This window comes from Zalophus californianus, chromosome 13, assembly GCF_009762305.2.
Source record: "Zalophus californianus isolate mZalCal1 chromosome 13, mZalCal1.pri.v2, whole genome shotgun sequence".
In the NCBI taxonomy this organism is placed as follows: domain Eukaryota; kingdom Metazoa; phylum Chordata; class Mammalia; order Carnivora; family Otariidae; genus Zalophus; species Zalophus californianus.
Window position 1 is genome coordinate 49,251,782 of NC_045607.1, and position 25,053 is coordinate 49,276,834.

The window sequence follows — 25,053 nt, forward strand, 5'->3', positions numbered from 1 at the left end:
ACATTGTTTGTTTGACAGAGTGGGGCCTTACCGGGCGTGCTGCGCTCTGCACCGCCAGGAGGAACCTGGTTTCTGTGCCTTGTTTTCAGCAGAGAGTGCCGAGGGCAGCTCTGCTGGGCTGGGAAAGCGGCGGGGTTCACACCAGGGGCCAGCGCGGGGTGGAGGGGGCACTGTGTGCCTCCCTAGAGGGCAGAGCTCGGCCGAGGCTGAGGCAATCATGCTCCAGCCCCGACTTGTGATCACTGTGTGGGGGCCAGTGTGTGTGTGTTTGTGTGTGCTTCAATTCTGAATTTTTGCGTGCGTCTATGAATGCAAAATTCATGGAAGCAGAGGAAACACTTTCAGTTATTATTCCAGGGCCAAGCCTGCACACAGTTTCTGGCCAGGAAAGGCAGCTCTGCTGGTCCCAACCCCTAGGAGCGGCAGCATGATGGAGCGGCAGCAGAGGTTTGGGCGTCACGAGACCTGAGTTCAAGTCCTGCTGTTGCCTCCTTCATTCGTTCGTTTATTTCACCCACCAACATCCATGGAGCACCAACTCTGTCCCAGGCGTGTTCTCTGCACTCACTGTAGACGAGAAAAGCAACCCTTCGTTTGCTCTAGCCAGGCTGGCTTGGGTGCCAACCAGACCTATTCCTGACGGATACAGAGCTACCTGGGGTCAAGGTCATGCGGATACAGGAGATAGGGCACAAAAAGCACACAGCACATTGCAGGCAAAGGGGGATCAGCACAGGATGGTTGGCAACAATAAAACGGTTTCCTCTTCCTTCCCAGGAAGCGGATGTTTGTTTCCCGCACGTCAACAGGGCATGTTGTCTTCTGCCCATCCTACTAGCTCTGGCTTATAGTCTGGGTCCTACTGGCCTGGTAGTCAACAACCGTAGGTGCTCCTTGGACTATAGACCATTTCAAAACTGCAAATGGAATGCAGTTTTGTTTGTTTGCATTGCAAAGGCATAATAAAAAAAAGCTGGTTCCCAAACAATACCACTGTAGATTTTATGACCCTCAAACTCCCTGTAAGGCATTAAAAATAGGAACCAAATGCCTGTAAACGTATACGTGCTGTCCTCAGGAAAACCAGTCCTCTTGTTTCTATTTCATGGGTCCTTGGGGGGGGGGTGGATGAGACACAGGAGGGGCTGAGGAGCCCATCGTGCTGTACTTTTCATCTGACCCTCAAAAGCCAGCACTGGACGGCACGCTATTTTGCTTCGTTCTATAGTGGTATCCTTAGTTTCATGGCTTCTACAGAAGGTTTTGAACACGTCAAGAGAAAAATTTTAGCTTCTGCTTTTAAAATCCGTTCTTTTGCTATCTCGTCAGTATCCTGCTGGGCCCAGATGCTAAATCCTCAGTCACTGACTTGACTCTGCCACCAAAAATGTGTTCTAAACTTACTCACAAGGACAGATTTGAACTATCACATCCTCACAGGTCTATCTGCAGCCATGAATGTACCTGAAAGCACATTTTGAGATTATATGGCTGAACAAGAGCTTCATGTGAGGATAACCGGCTGATTTTGACTCATCAAAGAACCAAATCTTTGGCCATTCGTTTGCTGCTACTAAGTATGGAAGGGACAGAGGTGAGATGGAGGGGGGCAATGGTTATCCAAATCTAATAGCATGTGAATTGCCAACAGAGCACAAACAAAATAAGATTCCCCTCTCAGGCCCCACCCCAGCATGTGATTAATAGTCTGGGTTGGGACTCAGGAATCTGCCTATTTAGGATACACTTCGGCATTCTAATGCTGGTAATCCAGAGACCATTCCAGGAGGAACACTGATGTCCAAAAGGAGAAATACACATGATCAGTAATTAGATGCTCAAAACCAGTATTGTTTAAAGAAATGTAAATTAAAATAGGATTTGTAAGCCTATCCAAGTGGCAAATATTTTTCCTATGTGGCAATACCCAGTACAGACACTCAGCAGGTGGCCATTCTCCCCAGCTACGGGAGTGGGAACTGTGACCAGTCTCAGGGGCATGGGGAGAAGTGGGCGGGGTGGGGAGGGGGCGTGGAGATTTGGCCATGGGTATTAAAGAGGCTGAACAGGTTCTAACCCAGGAGAGTAGGTCAAGAAGGGATTTATCATAAAGGAGTAATCACAAGTATGTGCAAAGTTGTAATGATACAGATGTATGGTTCACTGTAGAATTATCTGTTATGTGAAAAATAGTCGAAGTATCCAACATGACAGGTTTTTGGTTAAAAAATTATGGCAGATTAACTGATGAGCTAATATGCAGATGTTAGAACGGTGTTGAATAGGGAAAGTCATGAGGACGTGATCACGAAGTGGTATTAAGTGAAAAAAAATTTAGAAAAATCATTTGTTTATCGAAATTTTGAAAAATATAGAGAAGTATAATGAACAGGTCTTTAATTGTTGGAAAGTTACTAATTAAGGTTTCTTTTAAGAAGGGGGGGAATTACATTTGGCATCTGTCAGGGCTGGATTTGCATTTCCATCACCAATGGAGTGTGATTTAGGGCTTTCATCTCTCCACGTTTCAGATTCCTCAACTGTAAAATCGAGTAAATGCTAACGGCATATGGGTTTGTCATGAGAATTAAAAGAGATAATTATGTAAATGCACTTGACACTATATAATAGAGTATATAAATGTTGGATTTCATCTCCCTTTTCAAATTTTGAAATCAGAAAAAGAACTAACCTCTGACCAATGATCAAAAGAGTTCATTTCTTTTACATAAACTATAGAATTTCAAGTTGTTTCTTTTGGATACTTTTTCTGGAAAGGGGTTCTTAGGGCATATTGGATACTGTTGGAAGTGAACACTGGAATGTCATTGACATCCTAATTGGCTAATTACAGCCTCTGGCCCTATTTGTTTTGCCTTTTGTCAGCTTTAACAGTTTGGAATATTTAAATAATTTTCCTTCCACAATTTTAATAAAAGAAAAATCTTATGATTCTTATCTAGAGAGGCAGGAAAGCTCAGACTATTTAAATTTTCCAACTCCTTAAAATCCCACCGAGTCCCAATACCATTTATGATAGCATCAAAAATGTAATACACCTAGGAATAAATCTAATGAAAAATGTGCCAGACTTCAACAAAGAAAACTACAAAACATTGAGAGAAAATTTAAAAACACCTAAATAAAGGAAGGGATATACCATATTCATATTGTGGAATACTTAATGCTGGAGAGAGGTCAGTTTCCCCCAGATTATATCTTTCAGCAAATATACATATAGACTAAACTAGAATGCTGATAGCAGCCCTATTTGTAATAGTCCCAGGTTGACAACAACCCAAATCCCCATCATCACTACAATGGGTACATCAACTAGCGTATATTCCCCAAATGGAATGCTATACACCAATGATAATGAGCAATCTACCACTACAAGCAATACGGATAAATCTCATCAACATTATGTGGCACAAAAGGAGATGCAAAAGAATACATATTGTATAACTCCCTTTATACAATGTTCAGAAAAGGCAAAAATCTATGTAATTAGAAGTCAGCATCGTGGTTTTCCTTGTGGGGGAGTAATGATTGGGAAGGAACATGAAGGAAGTTTGTGGGGTGCTGGTAATATTCTGTTTCTTGGTCCGGAAGCTAGTGAAATGGGTGTTTTTGGTTTGTAAAAATTCATCAAGCTCTATACTAAGGAGTCAATACACTAATGCATATCTTTGAATATATTTGATACTTCAATAAAACGTGTAAACACTTGGTTTCCTTAGGTTTCCACTACTGGGTATTTACCCAAAGAAAATGAAAACACTCATTTGAAAAGATACATGCACCACTATGTTTATTGCAGCATTATTTACAATGCCAAAGATATGAAACAACCTAAGTGTCCATCAATATACAAATGGATAAGGAAGATGTGGTATATATACATACAGTGAGATATTATGTGGCCTAAAAAAAGGAGGTATCTTGGGGCGCCTGGGTGGTTCAATTGGTTAAGTGTCCAACTCTTGATTTCAGCTCAGGTCATGATCTCAGGGTCATGTTGAACTCCATGCTCAGTGGGGAGTCTGCTTAAGAGTCTCTTTCCCTCTCCCTCTGCCCTGCCCCCTGCTCACACATGCACTCGTAAAAAAAAAAAAAAAAAGGATGATCATGCCATTTGCAACAACATAGTTGGACCTACAGCATATTATGCTAAGTGAAGTCAGATTGAGAAAAACAAATACCATATGATTTCACTCATATGTGGAATCTAAAAAACAAACTGAACAAACAAAGCAGAACCAGACCTATAAATGCAGAGAACAAATTGGTGGTTGAGAGAAGGAAGGGGTGTGGGGGATGGGCAAAAATGGGTGAAGGGGAGTGGGAGAGGCAGGCTTCTGGTTGGGCATAGGGAATATAGTCAATGATACTACAGTGGTGTTGTAATGGGAGTTACCCTTGTGGTGAACACAATATAAGGTATAAACTTGTTGAATCACTATGTTGTACACCTGACTCACTAGGTCGTACACCTGAGTATAACATTGTCAATTATACTAAAAAAATGAAGTTGAAGTCTCTCATTAAAGTTATATTTTATTGAAGACTTCATGTTTGGCCTTATTGCAATCTTTGGAGGTAAAGCCTATGTACCTATGGAGGTACGCCCCAAAGGACTTTGAGAGAGGAAATGAGCAGTGATTATTAGCATTGAGGTTTCCACAGTGGAAAGGCAGAGTAAGAAACTACTTCAAAAAGGTTTTGCTTAGGAGCTAATATAGTTAGGAGAAGAGAGACAGGAAAGGAAGATTTATTGAACATCTGCTTTGTGTCAATTCATGCTTATCCATGCGCTTCTCCCCCGACCCCCGCCGCGCCCCCCATCTCTTCATTTACATGACAAAATAGGAAACGATTACTCACCCTCTTTTACATGTTAGAAAACCGAGGCTCTGAGTAGTTCGTTAACTTGGTCAAGACCAGACAGAGGTGATTTCTGTAAGAAAAGATTTTCCTGTCCTTTAAAGTGTGATTTTTATCTTCTAAATTATACTTTCCAGAAAATAAGAATATAGAACTCCTTGCCATTTAATTTTATTAGCCAAGTAAGCTAGTAGTGTGGAAGGAGGATTGTCCAAACATCTTGGTTAGAAATGGATCAATGAGCTGCTGATGGACCTACCAAATCATCTATATTATCTCTTTTAAAGATAGATAGCCTTCATTTTAATTAAACAATATGCACAGTATTTTAAAGATTTAGCACTACAGACATATCTCCAACACAAGCTTGGAGTAAAACAACCCTGACTCTAAACTTGGCCTGGATAGAGCAGCATTAGAAAAAGCTTTTGAGGATCCATAATCAGCTGGGAAGCAAGTGGGGTTTTAAGAAGGATGATGTGTGGTGCTATCTTAGGTGTGATCTTCTTGGTGGTGGGATGGAGGCCAGACTTGCTGAGCTTTAAGGCTTGAACATCTAGAAGGAGATGTCACTGTCACGTTCTGTGATCCTCACTCATGGCCTCTTTGCTTTACTCTGTGTGTCTGCTCTCTCACCACTTATTGGCCATAAGCCTTGATCCAACCCTGGGTCTAGGTTTCCTTTTAGCTTCAGATCCCTCTGCTGAGAACCTCTTTCTGTTGGTGTTTCTCAGCTGGGATTCCAGAAAGGGAATTTGATTGGTCATCCTCAGCTGTTCACGCCAGGCTACATGGCCCTAGCTTCCTGGCTAGCCTTCAGATGTGCTGCCTTGGATCAGGAGTCCGGCCCTGATCCTACCATCCAGGGATGAGGGTCAAGGGAGAAAGTCATGTGCCATAAAACATGGCTGCATGAGGGCTGCCTCTTCATCTGGATGGTGGCTAGGGCAGGAACAGTGACTGATACATCTGGGACCAAGTCTCTGCACCGTGAGCTGATGTGGCCTAGATCTCCCTGCACCGTCTATCCCCTCACCTCCTCTCTAGTCTCACCTCCCACTTCATTCTCCTCACCCCACGCCAGCAACAGGCCCCCTTGCTGGTCTTTAAATGTGTGCTCCTGCATTTTACACTTGCTGTCCCCTTGGCTGGGAATACTCTCCCCCAGATAGCCACATGGTCCCTCCACAACCACTCCATAGAGGATAGCAGCTCCCAGCGCTCCCCAGCCCACTTCCCTGTTCTAGTTAAACCCATAATCCTTGAGGTCATAACAACTGTCATCTTTATCTACTCATTTGCTCATTGTCTACCCCTACCCCACAACCCACACACTAGAATAGAAGCCTCAGGAGAACAGAAACTTTGGTCTGCTCGCTGTCCTATCCTCAAGTGTTCAGAGCAGTGGCTAGCACACATCTGTTGAATGAGTAGAGATGTAAGTGCATAGGTCTTGGGAACAAGTGTCAACTTTTTGGCTGTCCACATCCTCTGTTCTGTGTGGTATTGGTTGGACACACACCCTGTGTCCCACTGTAGAAGTCCCAAAGGGTCGATTCTCTTCATCCCACCTACTGGCAGACAGGGGGTGGGCATAGGACTGACGCTTGGCCAATCAGATCCCAGCTTGGGACGTGGCTCAGGGGTACAATGCTGATGGCTCTTCATCTTCATCCACAACACCTGCGGCATGCCCAGGGCATCACTGTGGGGCTCCGGGGCAAGTCTACTGCCTTTTCGGTGGGCTCCAGCTTCTCGTGTATTCCCGGCCCTGGATAATCTTCTGATAAACATCTCTTCTGCTGAACAGAACCAGGGTAAATTTCTAGAGCTTGCCACCAAGAACCCAGACTGGAACAAGAGGTATCATTAATTTTGGCTTCCTCAGAGGCAGCTGCAATGCTTTTTCTTCTTTTCATTGTTTTGAAGCACCTGCTCAGTTTATTGGTTTATTACAAAGGCTACTTTATAGGCTTATGGGAGAGAAAGGAGACAGTTTGGTGTTTTATTTGATCAATTTACCAACTTGCTTTAGAGGGGACTGTGGCCTTATTAGAAGATCTGCTCCTTGAGAGAGGGATGGGGTCCTGGTCAGCTTTACAACTCCCAGGGTACCAGGGCAGGGTCTGGAACACTATCAGGTGACTGCAGCTCACATTGGTGGGACTGGAATGAAAACTGGGGAGTCTGAGCCAGACAGACTTATCCACGTGAAGGAATAGATCAAACCATGAGACTCCCAGCAGCAATTCTCCCTGGAGGATATTAAGAATAGTCACAGGAATCTCCTTAGGTCCATGAGATGGTCTCGATGTGTGTCCCTTTTAGAAGGTCTCAGAAGGACATTGTTTTCTGGTCTCAGTGCCAGTGCTTCTTTCAAATTACTGGCTTGTTTGTGAATTTTGGATTCTGTGAATCCTACAAGCTGGTCCAAGGTGTGTAGCCGGCATTTTGGACGGGACAATTCTGCAACGTAGGACTGTGCTATGCACCGCAGGATATGTAGCCTTGCTGAACTCATCCACTAAATGCAGAAGCAGCCCCAAATCATGATGAGAAAAGAAATGTGCTCTTCCACCCTCCCCACTCCAGAGAGGTGACTTCTGAAGCTGACAGGTTTTCCTCTTTGCTTTGGCCATTAGAAAGCTCCGGGAGATGTCTGGCAAGAGTTCTCAAGAACTACAACAAAGGGTTGTAGTTTTCTACAATAACTGGCAAGTTTTCTATTATCCTTGCAAAAGGGTATTTCGTCTTTCCTTATTTCCTTTTCAGTTGAATTTCCTTATCACTTTTTTTTGTTTTGTTTTGTTTTACGTATTTTATGCATTTTTGTAAGCCTCTTCAAATCTTTAAGATGGAGTCCCAGTAACTAAAATAGTATAAAAATTATTTGGTGCTTTTGAAGCTTTTCTTCTATATAAGACATTTGTGCCAGTCTCTTGTTTGAGCTTTTCTTTCCTAAGATGCTTTGGGAATAAAAGCACTTGTAGAAATACATCGAAGGCATTTGTCTGTTGTATCTCGTAGCACTGTGAGAGAGGCCTTCCGTGTGCCGATAATCTCAGTCGGTTGTAAAGCTACTCTTCAAAGATGATCTGTTGGATAGGAGCAGGAGAAATAAAAAAAGGAAATCCCATAAAAGAAACAGCAGCTTATATCTGTGAAACCCACTAGCCCAGGAGGGGGAAGAATAAAGACACACAGTCTAACTGTTGAAACTGCAGGAGCGCATATTCTGGGTAGGATGTTAACTCCCCAGACATCTGTTGGTGACATCTCCAGTCAGACATGCATCATTGGAGGGATCTGTAAATTATATGGTGGGACAGTTTAATGACCTACAAAGCAGCACACCCACCCAGCACAGAGAGCATCTTCAAAATAGGGCACATAAATGAATTTAGGTGGGAGAAGAGGGAGATTGGAAAGGTGGATGGGTGGGCAGAAGTGCTTACAGGAACAACTCCTTGGGAATAACCACCTTGAAGGCCAGAGGGGACCAAGTGAAGGGGGTTGTGCTGTTTTGTGCATTGCAGGGAGGGTTAAGCAGTAGACAGGAGGAGGCTAGTACCACCTAGGGGAACAGAGGAGGAAATGGTCTTTCCAAAAAGGAGGAGAATAAAAAAGAAAACTGGGGTTTCAAGAACAGAACCAAGTTCCCCCTCTATCCCCTATTCCATTTAAGAAGGATAAGCAGCAATAGTAACAACCCATGGTGGTCAGCTTAATGCTTTCTTAAAAATATTCTAAGACCTCAGCTTTCCAGCTTTTATTATGTTGACAACTTTTTATTTTCTAAATGTAGTTTATGCAGAGTTCTGATAGAAGGTCAATCTCCATAACAGGGACTTTGGACCTGCTGTTCACTCTTGCAACCCCAGGTTCTGTCACCGAGGAGGCACTCAATATTTGTTAAATGGATGAATGAATGAATGAGTGAATAAATGAGCAGGTATGTAGTTGGGCTGAGAAGGATCATTATCTTTCCAGCAGATACCGGAGTTCCTTAGGGAAAGAACCTTATTTTAGTGGCATACCTTGATAAGTCACTTGAAGGCAACCAGGACACAACTCAAGGCTTTGTAGAAGTAATAAACTTGAATTAATGGTGGGAAGATGGGTAGCAAAGAGAGGGGAGGGAGAGGGACAGAGAGGCTGAGGGCTTGTTTTAAATCATCATGACTAATACTCTTGAATTATAGGCTGTGTGGGACTATGCAGAAACTTCTTACTATGACCCCCAACTCCCCAGTAAAAATATAGTCCAGAAATCTTCCTTTATGGGTGAGAATGGGAAGGATATCAAGAGGAAGGGGGCTGCATTCTTATTTTGGGTCAATACGAAGAAGATGAACAAACAAAACATAAAGCTCTATGGCCCAGATTGACAAATTCAGTAAAACCAAAAAAAATGGGATCACGGTGACTAGAAAAAGGTAGGGCTCTAAGTAGTTGAGGAAATCCTGATGGGGGTTGTACTTCCTTCTTCTGGTTGTAGAAGGGAGGTTGGGGCTCCCCTTGTTTGGACATTGAAGTGCAGCTGAGATTAGGAATACACAGAAAGCAGAAGCAGCAGAGCTACTGGGCACGAAGAGAGGCACCCAGAATCCTGCTCTCTCCTGGCCTCTTCTAACTGGCCCCTACCTCCCTTTGAAACTTTTAAGAGCTGAGAGCAGAGCAAAGAGAGGGAAGTTTGGGAGGGTGAGGGGTCGGAGCAGGGAGAGGAACGGAGGAATGGGGCACTGGGGTTGGATCCAGGACCAAAGTACAGGGGGAATATTTCGGAGACAGTTCTAGCCCCAATTCTCCAAATCATGGGTGTAGCTCATTCCCTTATCAGTACAACCGGGATAATACATCTACCCTCTAGGGTGGTTAAAAGGGTCACACCTATTTGTATTAAGGGAGAGCTATAGGAGTGTTGAGATTTAGGTGGGGTCGAGACTGCTCCCCGGCTAAGACTCCTCCCTCCACACCAGACTGGATTTGTGGAGCATGGAGATTCATGTCTCAGGCAAAGTAAAGGGCTCTCCTCCCCTCATGGCCCATTGGGGTCACTTGCAAATGGTCAAAGCAACAAATTTTAAATCCTTAGCAGCAAAATTGTACCTAAAACAAACAACAACAAAATCCCCTAACTGAAAAGGGTCCATAGTGAGTCCCCCTCTTGCCAGCTAATTGTTGGAGGTGATGTCCCAGAATGGGACTCCCCTAAGAGGACTCTTTTCTCTTCCTAACCGCGCCCCCCCCCCCCCGAAACACCTAGCACCCATTTCTGGTAGTTAAGGGCAGGTGAGAGAATATCTTAACTAAGTATCTTCAGATCAGCATTCTTCCAGGGCCTGAATCCTTTACAGGAGAGTGTAGATCCTGAAGAGTTGGGATAGACTGTTGTAAAGTCTCTGGGGCTACTACCCTCTACACCAAGGCAGCTCTCTCTCCTCCCTCCTCCCTCCCCTCCCCTCCCCTCCCCTCCCCTCCCCTCCTTCAGTTTCCAAGTGTGGCCTCTGCTTACGTTATTTACAGTCTCACCTGAGTGTGAGAGGGAGCCAATCCCCAAGCCCTGCTTCCCACCTTAGTGGGAATTTTCTCAAGCAAATGAGGTGAAAGTGGTTGGTTTGCGCTTCAGGCCGGTGACTCCCCATTCCCTCTGTCTGGCACAGGAGCTTAATAGCAGAGAACCTGGCTGATGGGAAGGTGGTGGAAATGGCCCTGGGGGAGGAACAGAAATGAGGGATCAGGCGCCCCCAGCGGGACAGGGAGCTTTGAGTAATTGGAAGAGGGTTGGGTGCTCTAGTTCCATTTCTTGGCAGCCAGAAGAAGGGACCAAGAAGAAACTCAAGGTCATTCACTGATTTCATTCACTCTGTCACACACTTATTTGTTAAGTCCACGAACCAGGCCCATTACAGATATTAGGCACACAAAATGAAAAGAAATCCTATTTCCCCTCGAGGAGCTCATGGAGAGGCAATGATTCTCCCATCGATAGAACACTGAATTGCACTAGGCACGTTGCAGGACACTCATCCATCACCTACCATGAAGCAGACACTGTTCTAGCCTCTGGGAATGTGCATCAAAATCTTGTTACAAGAGCCTCTGGGAAGGTGGGGCCTCTAACTCCTCACCTCAGAGTCTCCCCTGACTACCTACTCTAGGCCCCTTTAAAGGATGGAGCCCCTTTATTTGACAGAATGTGATTTTTTCCCCCCTCCACCAACAAACGCTAGGAAAAGTAGAGCTGTGGGATGGTGGAGGCCTAGAAGGGGGTCTGCCTGTGCAGTGGGCTAAAAGAGCCACCACTCTGGCCACCACAAGGCCCACGGACCTTGAGGGGGGCAGTTCCCAACAGGATATGGACAAGCAGCTGCCATATTGTTATTCCAAACTTAACACGAGACCTAATCAAGTTTGAAGTGGGTGTGTGTGTTGGGGGAGGGGGGTGGTCATGATGGTGAAAACTAGAATTGTAACATCTTGAAAATATCTTTATGGTTAAAAAGGCCATTTAATTTCATTTCCATTTAAAAATACTATAGGTTATATTTTCCAAACTGGGTCTGAAGAACACTTGTATCTCCACAGAAGTTTTTTTTTAAAGGGGCTCTATGTTTTAGGTTAATTTTTGATTTGTCCATTAAAGCAAATCAAGCTAGTTTTCTATTAAATCAGAACTGTTCACCGCCTTGGTCTATGATAAAGCATACTGTGATTTTTTTTTTAAGGATGCAGAGTTGTCAAACTTGCTTGTGTAGGACCTACTGAACTTGGTGAGACTCTTGGTGATCAGAAGGATATAGGTTGTAGGGCGCCTGGGTGGCTCAGTTGGTTAAGCGTCTGCCTTTGGCTCAGGTCATGATATCAGGATCCTGGGACTGAGCCCTGCTTTGGGCTCCCTGCTCAGTGGGGAGTCCGCTTCTCCCTCTCCCCTTGCCCCTCCCCCCTGCTCGTGTTCGCTCTAATAAGTAAAATGTTAAAAAAAAAAAAAAGAATATAGGTTGTGAAATGTAGCTCTGATGATTCGGGAAGTTTTGGGTTCCATGGTTTATGATGGCATTTGTCTCTTGAATTGTCCTGGAAAGAAACGTGAATTAGGTGCTTCGTAGATGTACAAAACAAGGCAACCTGGGCCTCTGTGGAACCTAAAAAAGGAGTTATCTGAGGGCAGGGACTGGGTGACTTTTCTTCAGCTTTCTTTTACAGTTGGCAAAAATCCAGAACAATTGATTCCTTGCCTTTGCCCAGAATCCACACATGGATGGCAGGGTCTGTTCAGCCCTCTGCCAGAAGCCGTGTCTGACCTTTCTGCTCTAATCCTTTCATGACTGAGGAAGGCCATTAGTGGTACAGCCATTTATGCGGGTCTCCTGTTGGAGCCTGCTACGAGAGCAGGGACATGCCCCAGGACATTTGCAGGCTGCCGCTTCTCTGGCTGGCCTGGAAATAACCCTCAAGTGGTGAGAACCCTGTGCTGATGGACCCAAGGTTGGGGTTATGGGCTGAGTCCTAGACCTCCATGCTCACTGCTGGACTGGCAAAAAAAAAAAAAATGGCACATTCTCATTAAGAAGATACTCTAACAATGGTGACTCCATAGGTCACCAAGGAGGGTGTCCTTACATACCTATATATATACCTATATAGGTATATAAATATACCTATTAAATAGTATATTTAATATATTTAAATATAAATATATTTATATTTAATATATTAAATATATAATATATAATTATATAATATATATTTAATATATAAATATATAATATATTTAATATATTAAATAGTATATTTAATACTATAGTATTAAATATATTAAATAGTATATTTAATATATTTAAATATAAATATATAAAATATATTTAAATATAAATAGGTATATTTACCTATTTTACATATATAATTTTACACTTTTACATATTTTAGAACTGATAGGCCCTGGGAGGCCATTGAGCCCAACCTTTCTATTTTACAGGAGTGACAGTTTATAGAGTTTAGGGGACTTGCTAACCTCTCTAAGCCTCGGTCGTCTAGGAAATGAAGACTTTAGGGATGGGAAGAACAAATACCGAGCACTTCCATTTTGTCACAGGTAAATGATCTTCCACATCATCTCATTTAATCTTTACAAGGAGCCTGTGAAATAGCGATTACTGATGGCTTCCATCTTCCAGAGAAGGAATTCAAAATGGAACTTGCCTCTCACCCGAATTTCCATAGTGGTAAGCTAGTCAGTGACGGATACAGGGTTTGAGGTCTATTGTGTCTCATACTTCCACTCACGTTTGCTCACTCCACCATTCCACAAAGAAGAGACTGGTTTTAGAAATTCTTCACTTGGTGTCTTCAGGCAAATCTTTGAGCCAGGACATGTTTCCTCTGTAGTAGGTGAACCAGCGCTGACCGCCCTGACTTATTGTTTTGCTGGTCCTGCCCACTGTGGAGGAGATAACTGAATTATCTGAGAAATAATAGCCGATGATTCTTGATTATCCAGAGCTTAGGCTTTGTTCAAAAGCCCTTTCAATGAGGAGGAACACATTTAAATTCTCTCAATGACCCCGTGAAGTAGATCTCATTATCCTTATTTTACAGGTGTGGGAGCCACGGCTGGGTGGTTTATGGGACTTGCCCCATTCAGTTGCTCAGCTTCCATCAGAGCAGGGATCTGAATGGCACCATTGTCATTTCAGTGCCCCTGCTCTTGACTGCCTTTGTTATACCTCAACTCCTCGAGGTCTCTTGCATTATTTATTGGGCCCTGACAGTTTGCCTTGTGTTGCTGGAGTTGGGGGCCCTCGGGGCTGACAGTGACAGAAGTAAGATTGGCAGGAGGAAGTGGTATCTGGGTCTCTCTTGTCAAAAGTTAGTCATTCCAGACACCTGACCAGCCCAGAAGTGCAGAGCAAGGAGGAGACCAGTAAGAGCCCCGGGCAAGAGAGGAGATCTGTATCTCTCAGCCATATTTGAAGTTTACTCAGAGCCCTCATTGTCCAGGGTCTTGAAGGAGCACATCCAGGAGGGCACAAGGAGAGAAGAGGAGCAGGTTTACTCCCTACAACAATGGAAGTATTCAGGATTGGCTTTGCCATAGTGGCAGCAAGGAACATTGCCAAAGTCTTCATAAGGGGACACATGTTATAGAGCAAAACTAGGGCTGGACTCCGCACTGCTCCAGAGGGCATCATTCCTTCACATAGAAATGTAGGGCATGGTGATTAAGGGCTGCCATGTTCATGGAGCCCATCCTGAAGGAGGTCTCTGGAATGTTGGAAGTGTTCTAGTTTCTCACTAGAAAGCATGAAAGCTGAACTATGGAGAATCCTTCACCTCAGTTTCCCCCACCCAGGTCTTAAACTGTCATTGGCTAGTAGGCCCCCCAGGTTAACCTCAGAATGAATCAGTAGCGAAGGAAGGAAAACTACATGTGAATTCTAGAATTCTTCATGAGCTGGAGAATGGGTGGGGTCTCGGGTTATGGAGAGGACCCAGTGTTACCAGAAGTGCAGACTCCAACTGAGTGGAAGCAATCCATGAAACTACTCCTTCTATTTATCCACCCATTTACTCAACTCTTACTTATTCACTCAGTGAACATTAATTGACATCTACTAAGGGCTACTCTGCCAGGCACCGGGGGAGAGGATAAAAAGGTTATAGTTTCTGTTCTCAATATCAGAAAAAAATTAAAACCAACTCTGTTGAGTAGAGAGACACATGACAGTAGAGAAATGTACAAACTCCACCGTGGACACCAAGGAGGGTGTAATGGAGTAGGGAGCGGGAGGAGGATGGGGAGAACATTCCAGTGGAGGGAGTCCATTAAGGGGAGGCCAGAGTGTAACATCCACATGGTAGATTTTTTTTTTTTTTAAGATTTTTATTTGAGAGAGAGAGAAAGAGAGCACAAGCCAGGGGGAGAGGCAGAGGGAAAAGCAGATTTCCCACTGAGCAGGGACCCCAATGTGAGGCTTGATCCCAGGACCCTGGGATCATGACCTGAGCCAAAGGCAGACGCTTATCCGACTGAGCCACCCAGGCGCCCCATGTAGTGGATTCTAAACAAATCTAGCTTGGTGGTTTCCATTTTATATGGGCTGATGCCCAAATATGAAATAAGAGAATGCCTGTGATAGGGCTTTATAAATGGAAGACAGCCAGTTTCCAGCTTTAGGGATTAGATGACTATTTCTGGGCTGTGCTGAGGTAAAGGTCCTTTTTTGGTAGACGGCAGAGTTACAAGTGGCTCAGGACCGGTGGCCGGCAAAGCCATCAGGAATCCCGGAAGATCCCAGTTGACAAATTCCTGAAAAATTACTTTTGATCCAGCAATGACCACTTTCCTTTATCAAGCAATGTACTAAATGCTTTACATAAGTTATCTCCGACCCTCACAAAAAGGCAAGGGGGCTTTATTCACAGATGAGGAAATGGAGCCTGCTGGAAAGAGCTGATTTACACAGGTAGGAAAAGCCAAAACCAAAATTCAACTATGTGCGTCTGACCCCAGTGGGACCCTTCTCTGGGAGGGTCAGTTTTACTTCCCTGTAAGGAAAATTCTGAGTAAGCTGGGAGAAAGCTTGGTCAGAGAATAATGGTACTACATGGTTATTTGTCCTTTTCCTATCAGTTTAGAGGAAATGTAATCTGAACAATGCTGTCTTTTGTTGATGGGGCTTTCAAAGGATTTGGTGTTTTCTGCGTTTTCCCAAATGGCCAGGCTTTACTAGACCAACAGAAAATAGTAAACTTTACATCAAAAAGAAAATACAATTATGATAGTATTTTAATCCTGACCTATGTCTTATAAGTTTCTAAAAAAATGAAACTGAGAATTGATATCTAATTGTATTTAGCTACCCAGAAGCCAAAGATCTCTAGTGTAATAGAAGATGCCCCTCCCCAACTCCCAACCTTAAAAATTTATCAATTTCCCCTTTAATTCTCTCAATGAGAAAGCTTTCTTTTGAATGGGGACACTAAGATTTTATAATTACTTGAGATGAAGTTCCTGGTACGGTTTCTGGTGACTTCCCAAACAGTAGGCATAAGACTCACTGATCTGCTGGGGAGCATCCAGGGGTTTTCAATTCCCACTCACCCCCCACCTTAGGGAGGGGGCATTGTGGATATATTAAAAGTTTCATTGAAACAAATTTTTTGATTGAGGATATTTTCATCCTCCTACAGTAGTAGTATTCTTAGAATTTTCTCTGGGGCTTCGGTGGTTACTTTGTCAAACTAGTCATAGTAAGTATCCATAGGTACTGGTCTTCTACTGCTGTTACATCAAAATATCATGATACCACAAATTTATTGACTTAGAACACAAAACTATTTTACAGTTCTGGAGGTCTGAAATCTAAAATGGGGTCATATTGGGCTAAAATCAAGGTGTCTGCAGAGTTGTGATTCCTTCTAGAGGTTCTAGGAGAAAATCCATTCTTACCTTTCCCAGTTCTTAGAGGTCACCCACATTCCTTGGCTCATGTTGTGGTCTTTGAAGATGGAGGAAGGGGGACATTGTAGCTCTCAGACCATTCTTCATTGGTCACATGTCCCTCTAACTCTGACTCTTCTTGCACTTCCTGGGGCACTTGTGATTATGTTGAGACCACCCAGATAAGCTAGGGTAATTGTCCCATCTCATGGTCCTTAAATTAATCACCTCTGCGAAGTACCTTTTGCCACGTAAGGTAACATAGCCACATGTTCTTGGGATTAGGACATGGACAACTTTGGGGGACTATTATTGTGCCTACCACATTGTGTGTGTGTGCGTGTGTGTGTGTGTGTGTGTGTGTGTGTGTGTGGTAGGGGAGGGAATTGGGGAGACAGAAATTATAATGTAAAATTTTAAGGCACAAAAACAATGGACTTATTCTCAGTACTCAACCTGCTCTTCCAAGTTAGTTCTTGAGGATCTTTCTGGATGTACCCCTTCTTAATTACTCATAACCAGACTATGAACTGAGGGCCCATGCCAGGGTCATAATGAACACCATTTCTCTGTGGTGATCTAGATCCATTGGGCCTACTCATTTTAGGAAAAGAGGCCCAGGGGGACTCAACCATCATTAAGAGTTTGTTATGTGCCAGGTTATTTTTGTATATTATTTTACTCAAATTGTAACAAACTGATGAAGTGAGCACTTTGGCTCTCATTTTACAGATGAGGGAAAGACAGTGGAAAATGTTAAGTGAACCAGTCAAGTTAAAAAAAAGCCAGTAAGTGGCAGAGTGGGGATTCAAACTCCATTCAGTTGGTTTTAAATTTGGCTCTCTTTCCATACTTAGGTACATGCCGTCTCCCAGAGGCCAAGTTCACACTGCTAGTTTGAGCAGGAACTTAATTCTAACAGCAGTGCTTTTCTTGTCTGCTGTATGAATGCATCTGGCATGTTTGGAAGGCTTTGGACCACTGGTGTAGAGTAAGCCAGCTACAGAACTATGCAAGACTCTTCAGCTTGGCTAACAACTATAACGAGGTAGGTTTTAATCTCAGGAGCTTAACATTTCTAAAGATTAGGCGAGTGTTGCTTCTATTTTTGTCTGTTTATAAATTTCTGAGCTTTGAAAAATTTAGCCATCCTTAAAATTAACAAGTCAGGAAACAACAGATGTCAGCGAGGATGTGGAGAAAGGGGAACCCTCCTATACTGTTGGTGGGAATGCAAGCTGCTGCAGCCACTCTGGAAAACAGGATGGAGGTTCCTCAAAAAGTTGAAAATAGAGCTACCTTATGACCCAGCAATTGCACTACTGGGTATTTACCCCAAAGATACAAATGTAGTGCTCCGAAGGGGCACGTGCACCCCAATGTTTACAGCAGCAACGTCCACAATAGCCAAACTATGGAAAGAGCCTAGATGTCCATCAATAGATGAATGGATAAAGACATAATACACACACACACACACTGGAATATTAAGGAGCCATAAAAAACCCGAAATCTTGCCATTTGCAACGACGTGGATGGAACTAGAGGGTATTATGTTAAGCGAAATAAATCAATCAGAAAGATAAGTATCAGATGATCTCACCGATATGAGGACTTTGAGAAACAAGACAGAGGATCACAGGGAAAGGGAGGGAAAAATGAAACAAGATGAAACCAGAGAGAGACAAACCATAAGAGACTCTTAATCTCAGGAAACAAACTGAGGGCTGCTGGAGTCATGGGGGGGTGAGAGGGATGGGGTGGCTGGGTGATGGACATTGGGGAGGTATGTGCTATGGTGAGCGCTGTGAATTGTCTAAGACAGATGAATCACAGACCTGTACCCCTGAAACAAATATTACATTAATAAAAAAAGTTTTTAAAAAATAATTTATCCATACTGTGTATTTATTACTAATTGCAATTAGGATCAAATCAGTCTGGTCGTGTACATGACAGACCAGGAGACTTGGGAGAATTTCTAGGTATTGGGTAGAGGCTGAAACAATAGGTCTCAGAAAACCCACAACACCAAGTTTAAATCCAGGTTGATAGAGCCTCTAATTTATACTAGCCGAAAGTGCTGAATCCTCTGATAATATAAAATCATTAAGCTTTTGGTAACCGAAGGCAAATAGAAGAATATTTTTATGATGCAAAGAGAATAATACTGCTGTACACACACTTGTGCACTTTAGGGAAGTGTGTGTGTGTGTGTGTGTGTGTGTGTGTGTATCTTAGGGTTTTATTTTTTCCATTTCTTTTCTTTCTTCCCTTGGGAGCCATTTCATGCTTAATGGGCACGACAGGAGCAAATAAAAATAAAAAGAGCCACAAGCCTGTTTGGAATTCATTGACACCAAGGGTTGCCTTTATGCCTGGGTAAGGTAGAGGAATCATCAACAGGGTCATCAGAAAGCCCTCCCTGATGGGTGGCTGGGTGGCTCAGGTGGTTAAGCGTCTGCCTTCAGCTCAGGTCATGGTCCCAGAGTCCTGGGATTGAGTCCCGTATCGGGCTCCCTGCTCCTTGGGAGCCTGCTTCTCCCTCTGCCTCTCTCTGTCTGTCATGAATAAATAAATAAAATCTTAAAAAAAAAAAAAAGCCCTCCCTGAATGCACAGCTCTAGAAAATCGGAGCCTAGTCTCTCCCCTGCATATATAAATGACTGGAAGTTGGATTCGCCAAATCACAGAATTTATAATGTCTGATAACAGAGTCTGTAAGGGTAGGAAAAGTGAAGAGAAACCTTGGGTGAGCAGAGAAGCCAAAAGGTGGGGGTTGGGCAGAAGACACACTAGGGAAATTGTAGGGCTCAGTGGGTAAGGGAGAGAGAGAGAGAAAGTTATGAAGTACAGGAGCAGACACCCTACTTCCTGGAATGATGGCAAAGGCTTGGCAGGACTCTAGGCCTTCACTGTGTAGCCTTTGAAGTTCTTGAGAATGTACCAGAGCAGAGGCTTAGCAGGTAGGTCACAGCAGAGCAGAGTCGACTGTAACAGTAAGTCTCACATTCTAAATCATTTTTCCTCCCAAGCCCTCTGTCTTGACCTTTCCCTCACTCTTTCATCATAAGGTTAGCCAACAACTGAAGTTTGAGTTCAACCTGCTTCCCGAAATACAAGAACAGTATGGCAGATTAATAGGATATGACAATAGTGACCTTGCATCAGTTTCTAGGACCAGGTCTTAAGAGCCTTGTACTTGCCATCATCTCTTGGGACCCAGTTACTATGCTCTGAGGAAAGCCAAGTTGCCCCTTACAAAGGCTCACAATGGAAGGGAAATGAGGCTCCTGGCTGATAGCCCCAGCTGAGCTCCCCGCCCAGAGGCAGGACCACCCAGCCAGCCATGCGAGCGAGCCATCCTAAAAGTGAATCCTCCAGGCTCAAATGAGCTGCCCCACTGATGCTGTGCAGATCAGATGTGAATCAGACGGTCTCCTCCCAGCTCTTCCCAGATTGCAGACTCATAAGAAAGATAAAGAACTGCCATTTGAAGCCACTGGTTAAAGGACTGGTGTTGGCAGTGGTTTGTTGGACAGCAACAGACGACAAGAACAGAGACTGTGCTAAGTGAGGGACAGCAACTCTCTTCTTTAATGCCCCCTCCCATGGCAGTCATTACCAATGGATCAGAGAGGACCTGAAAAGTGAAACTCTTGGTCATTTCTGGGCTAAGTGGTGAATGGCTGAGAAATAGGGTTTGATGTGCTAAACCCTGAACTTGGGAGTTTCTGGTCACATTCCATTCCAGAGAGACAGTAATAGTCCCTCCCTGGCCCCCCCATCCAGGAGCCTGCTTAGAACCTCACTGCATCATGAGACCAAAAGTTGCCATTTCTGCCTGTTTCATGGCTCACTGGCTGGAGGTCACTATCGACTTAGCCCAGGGGCCCCTGGAGTCGAGGATGAATGCATTTGCCATTCTCCTCCATTCACCACCTGAAACAGACTAATGGATGTTTGAGGGGTTATGCCCATGTGACCCTTCAAGTCATCGTCTGTATCGTCTTCTAGGGATACCCCACCTCCTTCGCACCTTGCAGGGGGCCTGACATGCTGACATGAATATATTTGTCAAATGGATGTGGCCAAGGGATGGGGTCAACCCTCTTCGTCTCCTCCCACCCTCCAGCTCTTAGGACAGAGCCTGGCACACAATGGTGCTAGATAAATGCTCATTACATTGATTTTGATGGCATTATTTCCAAAATAGTTGCTTGATGAACAAGTGGAATCTCTCTCCTTAAAAAATATCGACTCCAAACAGAAGCATAATAGAGCCAGAGCTCAAAGCAAAATTATTCACAAATTCCAAGTGCCTCAATCCGTGGGTTTTAATGAAAGTCATTCTGCAGTGGAGAATGTTGTAGTAATTACAGGCAAGCTAATGTCTCCGCCATATGGTTTGAAAGCAGGTCTGCATTTTGAAAGCCACTATCAGCAGTTTTATTTTCTGCTGCTGCTTCTCCGTGCCCCACCCCCCTGCCTGCCTTTGTCTCTTTTTTTTTTTTTGCTTTTAGCTCTTTCAACCTCATATTCCCTCTCTCCTACACGCTGCTCCCTCACCGGCCTCCCTTCTTCAAGCGCAAGTCACATTTTATAGCCTTTGATAGGAAACTTCCAGTAGTTCTGAGAATTGCAGTGCCCAGAATGGGTCATGACATAGCATTGGCTGCACTGACCCACTTGCCGAGTAGGAGGACCAAGGATGTTCCGACCCCTTGTGAATGGACCATTGTCACTCCGTCCCTCAAGTGTGGTTGCGTGATTGAAGGAAAAAAGACTCCAATTCATCTCTCTGCTACCGGATCACCCCAGTGCAGTGGTTCTCAACCCTGGCTGCTCAGAGAATCACCTGAGGAGCAATTGAGAGTGCAGATGCCTGGAGCCCACCTCTTAATTGGCTCGGAATAGAGTCCGGACTGTTAGACGAGCCAGCATCTCCCCAGCTGATTCCGACATAGAGCCAGGGTGAAGGGCCCTACCCCAGAACCTTAGACTGGGATAAATAGCAGTGGGAACCCATCTTTCTGCTTTTGTCTTCCTGTTACACTCAGAAGGGAGACAGCGTAAGCAACCAACGTCAGAGTAATGCCCAATTAAAAGGCATCCACTCAGAGGCAGGTATGAAATTGAATAACTACACATCTATTGGACCCCAATCTTATTCACGAATGGTTTGATAACATTTTATAAGGACTCTTGCAAGTGGGCTGAGCTGGAGTTAATCTATTTTTGCAAATGGGACCTTAGGTACTTGGATCGTAGAGTAGGCATGCCTACGCTCAGGTCAAGGCTCTTTCCGGCTGTCTCACGCTATTCCCTTTGCCGGCCTCTAGGACCATGACAGGAGTGATGGCTCCCACCTCAACTCCAAGGGGCAAGACTTCCCTCTACCCTGCCCTAAAGTGCTCACTGGAGGGATGACTGCCTTGGGATAGACTACCAAAGTGGGTGCCTTTTCTCTAGAATGCTGCTGTTCTTCCCTAGAAGGCCAGGAAGCTGGAGTCTTTCCTCAGCCGATTTGTTGGTAAGATTAGCTGATGATCCCATTGGAAGGTCAGAGAGCCTTGAGGCGACCATGAAGGGAAAGCTCCAGGAGCTCACAGGGGGGCTCATGCTGAGTCAGGCGCAACAGAAGGCCAATGGAGCCTGGAGCCGGAAGGGGCTCTAGGGTGTCAACAGTTGGAATGGGGTCTCATATTTGGGAGGCATCCTTGCCAATTTAGGACCAGGTACTGAGAGACAGCTAGGGATACGGAAAAAGGAAAAAAAAAAAACCTACCATCTGGTAGTAAAAAATGAAACAAATGAAAATTGGTTTAACTCACCCAAACCTGAGTTTGTTTTCTTTTTGTTTCATTTTGTTTTTTTTGGCACTATCAGCCTGTTTGGTCCTCAATATCCTGTATCTGTTTAAAAACAAAAAAAAAAGGTAATTCCACCCTTGCTGGAGGTCTCACAGTGTTGTTCTGAGAAGGAAATGAGGTTATAGATGAGTGTACTTGTGGGAAGCAGGTGCTGTGCCCCCGTTAGGCATTTTTCTGGAGAGAGGGATATGGTGTATTAGAAGGATATGTGAACTAGCAGTCAAAAGCCCGGTCACCATGTCCCCACTCAATGTCTGGCTAGTCATTTGACAAGAGACAAAATGATCAACCGCTTGCTTTTCTGGAAGATGGAATAATGGTTGCAGTGCTATCCCTAGAGGTAGGACACCCCAATGGAGAAACTGGTGAGAAAAGTGCAAACTATTAATTACTACATAAATGTAAAGTGATATTAGAATTACAACCCACATGCATTTCCCGACTCACGCTTTTGACTGAATATTGTCTTATTTGTAGACTTTGAGCTCTTTAAAATGACTTTTAAAATGATCTTATTGTTCATAGTAGTTTTTAAGATTTGAGAGATGGGGTGTGCACGAGCGGGGGAAAGGGTGGGGGGAGAGGGAGAAGCAGGCTCCCCACTGAGCAAGGAGCCCGATGCAGGACTCGATCCCAGGACCCTGGGATCATGACCTCAGCCAAAGGCACGACTGAGCCACCCAGGCGCCCCCTTAGCAGTCTACTTTTATTTATAGTGTGAACACAGTATCTTGTAGTCCTTGTGGCTGGCTTCCCAATATCTGTTCCATCAGAAATAATTTGCCTAAGCTATTTATGGCAATGTCCTTCTCTTTGCCAGTGACTGATCTAAGAACGGCCAGCTGATCGAAGTCCTGGTCAGTGAAGCATGTGGCAAAGTCAGCTGGGGGCTTCTGGGAAAGATGTCCTTGCTCCCAGGCGACTGAGAGCACAGAACACCACTCTACCTCTGGGCACGGTGGTGCACGGCTGGGGTGCCCGGGACCACAGCAGCATCTTGAGTCTATGTGGGAAGCTGCCTTCTAGCACAACTGATACACTGTGGGTGGCAGAGGGAAGATAGCAAGAACCCTTTGAGAATCACTGAGCTGGAACCATCTCTGGAGCCATCCCACCTCTAGACCTTTATTTAAAAAAAAAAATTAAGTTTTTTTTTTTCTTGTCAGTCTGAGAAGATTTTAAAAATTGCTATAGCCCTAGGGGCACCTGGGTGGCTCAGTTGGTTAAGCATCTGACTCTTGATTTTGGCTCAGGTCCTGATCTCAGTGTTGTGGGATCGAGCCCAGCATCGGGCTCCACACGCAGCTTAAGATTCTTTCTCTGCCCCGCCCCAACCTCTTAAAAAAAAAAAAAAAAATTTTGCTGTGGCCCAAGGTATCTTAACTGATAAATCTTACAGTTGTGATTATAATAATGTAGTATAATGTAGTAAAGTTAAATTCTTGATACTTTTCCTTAATATTTTCTTTGTGAAAAATAACTTTACTCCCTATTATAAAAATGCTGATTGTTAGTGACCATAGAGTTGGCAAATATGCAAGTGTTTAATGAATATAAATTGTAATAGCTTTCTATTGGAGAAAGCCTCAGCTAACATTTTGATCAATTTCTCCTTGTTTACATTAACCTATTTTCCTTGCTGAAACAGATTGGAGAGGGAGGGAGGAAACTCACAACTGAGTTTACTGGACTCATGTCCTTCTGGAAGGGATGCTGAAAAAGGGATAAGGGTGGAAATCCAGGAAACCTTGTTGGGAGGAAATACTGAAGAGTAGCAGAGGTTTGGGAAGAGAGGAAAGTGGAGAGGAAATTCTCAAAATGTAACCTTCAAGATTTTCCCAAAGGTTGGTTGTGCCTCTCTCCCCGGCTTTCCTCGCCATGTTATAGAAGAGGGCTCTTTCCTTTTCCACTCTTTTTCCTTCCCTGTGGGCTAAGCCTGGCAGAAACTAACCCCGACCCCTCTGTCTGGAGGAGGCAAACACCGGAGCCAGCTGGTGCCTTGCATATTTTGAGCAGCTCTTCCAGATGCATCTTAGTGATCTCATTAATCGAGGTGAGAGCTGAGCTTCCAGGAATCAGGGCACGAAGCTTAAACGGATGCTCAGAATTTAGAGAAAGGCAAGGATCACAAGACTTGATTTATGTCAGAAGTTGCAAACTGATGGCCTCTGAGCTGTGCATGACCCAGACGTGCATTTTATTTGGGCTGCCTAGTATTGAAGAGTTGGGAGATTTTACATGTATGCCCAGATTTAAGGTTTTTTAAAATATGAAGATAGGGCAGTGTTGAACTAGCACTTCACCATAGGAAGACATTGAGCTAAAGGTGACTTGGCTTCTCCTTCATCCAAGACCTATGCTTGTGTGTTCAGCACACTCACGTGAGATGTGTGTGCATACACCGTTTCTATGACCTGACAGGTCCCTGCTGGAGGGATTGGAGTTTTCATTCTTTAAGATTTTGTGCCTGGGTGATGGAAAAGTTTCTCCTCACCTGACAGATTTGATCAAGTGGTGATGGGTCCCAAAGGGCTGTGCTGAAAAGATTCTGGGGTTCATTAGAAAAGAGCTACTATTGATCGGTGCTGTCTGCTAGGGGCACCAGGTGGGAGCTTGTCACCTGTGGTCCAAAAGGTCAACCACTAAACATTTGAGCAGATGGCTTACAGAGCCGTGGGCCAGGCTACCTGTGTTAATATTTTATTCATTTATTGATTGAGAGAGAGAGAGAGAGAAAGAGCGGGGGAGGAGCAAATGGGGAGGGGGAGGGAGGGAGAATCTCAAGCAGACTCTCTACCGAGTGAGGAGCTCGAGGTCGATCACAAGCTCACGACCCTGAGATCATGACCTGAG

General features: G+C 44.3%; 1 protein-coding gene across 1 annotated transcript in view; it reads right to left on the reverse strand.

Annotated features, from left to right (window-relative positions):
* Positions 1-450: 450 nt before the first annotated feature.
* The window catches only part of LOC113934118, a 371,108-nt gene continuing 346,505 nt past the window's right edge, over positions 451-25,053 (reverse strand). Inside the window, exons 5-6 of the mRNA XM_027614655.2 lie at positions 4,885-4,957; positions 451-567 (exon numbers count right to left, since the gene is read on the reverse strand). The gene's annotated coding sequence lies outside the window, so the exon portion shown is untranslated. The remainder of the gene's footprint in view (positions 568-4,884; positions 4,958-25,053) is intronic.